Source organism: Neophocaena asiaeorientalis, unplaced genomic scaffold (genome assembly GCF_003031525.2).
Source record: "Neophocaena asiaeorientalis asiaeorientalis breed wild unplaced genomic scaffold, Neophocaena_asiaeorientalis_V1.1 scaffold421, whole genome shotgun sequence".
Lineage (NCBI taxonomy): Eukaryota > Metazoa > Chordata > Mammalia > Artiodactyla > Phocoenidae > Neophocaena > Neophocaena asiaeorientalis.
Window position 1 is genome coordinate 1,119,827 of NW_020173273.1, and position 2,017 is coordinate 1,121,843.

At 57.4% G+C, this 2,017-nt stretch overlaps 1 protein-coding gene across 2 annotated transcripts in view; it reads left to right on the forward strand.

The window, feature by feature from the left end:
* The first annotated feature begins 1,010 nt into the window (after nt 1-1,010).
* Nucleotides 1,011-2,017, forward strand: part of GULP1 (GULP PTB domain containing engulfment adaptor 1) — a 262,706-nt gene continuing 261,699 nt past the window's right edge. For both annotated transcript variants that reach the window (XM_024746061.1, XM_024746062.1), the window contains exon 1: nt 1,011-1,227. The gene's annotated coding sequence lies outside the window, so the exon portion shown is untranslated. The remainder of the gene's footprint in view (nt 1,228-2,017) is intronic.

A 2,017-nucleotide genomic window follows, 5' to 3' on the forward strand; every position in this document is an offset into this window, starting at 1 on the left:
CATATTATATTTGTTAGCCTTGCAAAAATGCTTTTTTTCCTTTCTCCATCTATTTTCAGGTTCAAATGAAAAACTTAGTGAACTAAATTCTGAGCAGCATCTCAAAAGATTTGAGTAAATGTCCTCTCATCCTCAAAGAATCGCTTAAACGAGGATATCCTCCTTCTTCCCACACAGAAGTTTACTGTGTCAGTAAGGATGGTTTGTTATGTTTTCCCTCGAACCCCACGTAGATGTCCTGAATTCTGAGGTTAATATCTGAATGGAGCAAATGAGCACGACCTGGTGGTGGAGGCAGTTTTCTGTTTTCTTTCCTTTCTTTTTTTTTTTTTTTTTCTTGTAAGGCATAATAAAGTGCAGAGATTCAGTAAGTTTTAAAAAACTGAGGAAAAAAAAAAAAAAGTGTAGAGGTGCGGCCAGAGACACAGCAAAAACTGTGTCAATGCTTTCTTGATAAAGGCTGTAAAGAAGGTATGTGCTACTCGTGTGTGTGCTTCCTTGGACACTTTTTTTTTTTTTTTTCTTGTTAAGCAGCAGAAGTGTTTTGAAATTGTGTGCGGAAACACAGAGAGACAAGGGAAGGCGAATAGTCCCGATCCGGTGCTTCAGGGAGGAGGTTCAAAAGGAAACGCAGCGGGGGACGAGGAGTGGGGGTGGGGAGAACTGTGTTTTGGCTCCCGTGCCGGCTAAGAACCGGGTAAGGTAAGGCCTCGTCTTCTCCGGTCGAGTTTCTCTCACATTCCACTCTCACCCTGGGTCCTGCGTGCCGACGCCATATAGCCCAGAGGGCCCATAGGAGACGAGCATCAGAGACCGAAGAAAGTCAGCGAGCTGGAACCCAGGCGTCCCGTTTGGAAGTGTCCAAGGAGATTGCCCCAAGTGCGCCAGCCGAGTCTGGGAGAGTTTCCTTCTGGCCGAGAGGGGGAGCCCCGCGTTCCCAGCCGGGAGCGACCCGGAGTCCCGAGCCTCGAGCCCCAGCCTCCAGCTAGCGCCAGTTTTGGCTTCAGCCGATTAGGAAGAGGAGGGAGGGGGCCGAGAGCGCGTAGAGGGAGGGGACCGGAGCCGGAGGGTCCCGAGTCCAGCTCGCTGTTGACGTAGAGAAACTTTCCCTCTCGGCCACGGAAACGGCGCCCGGGCTGCGCCGGAGCGGAGATCGCCAGGCTCCGAGGACGCGGCGGCTCTCCATGTCCCTGCCCGGAGCCTGACCCGACTGCATCAGTCAGTAAGGTAAGGAGAGACCGCGGTTTATCTGGGGGCTTCCCTGGCTGCAAGCCCAGCGTCCCGCCAGGTAGCGTGCAGTCTCTTTTAAACTGACATCCTGAGAGGCGGCGGGCGGTGGTCAGCCCCGGCCGGGTGCCGGGGAAGGAGGGCGCGGGGCTGCTCGCCGCCACTACCGCTGCTGGGCAGGTTGCAAAAATTAAGACACTGAAAGGCTCAGGAAGCCGTTCAGCAAGAAAGGAGGCTGAGACCTGTTGACTACTGCCGTGGCAGTGCTGCAGGGATGACGGAGAGCCCCCCGAGGTCGGGGACGCATTGGTCTCCGGACTCCTGGAGCCCTTTGTGGTAACTTTGGTCCGGGGAGCCGGGGCCGGTGGTTAGGAGCTGGAGGGGGCGTTGGGGCGCGGGTGGCTCAGGACGGCTGAGGGTGTGCGGACCAGACGGGACTGAGCAGGCAAGTCATCTCCGGGTCACAGCGAGGCTACCCAGGAGCAAAACTTCTTCCAGCGTAACCTCCCTTTTGTTGGCTCCGGGAGGGAGTGTAGGCATGGGGGGCGGGGAGGCGCGAAGCTCCGAGGCCGGGCCGTGGATTCTTTAAAACCCAGGGCTGGGAGGGCCCAAACTCAGGGGCGGCGCCCACATGGTTACCCTGTGGCTGGGTGGGTCGAGTAGTTCCTTCTGGCGGGCGCTACTTTAGAGAGGCGCACGGCTCTGCGGGGCGCTGAGACCCTGGGCTCTCGGTCCCGCTGCCGAGCTCGCTCGCCCGGGTCCACCAGCCCCCGCGGGGGGGGGGGGGGGG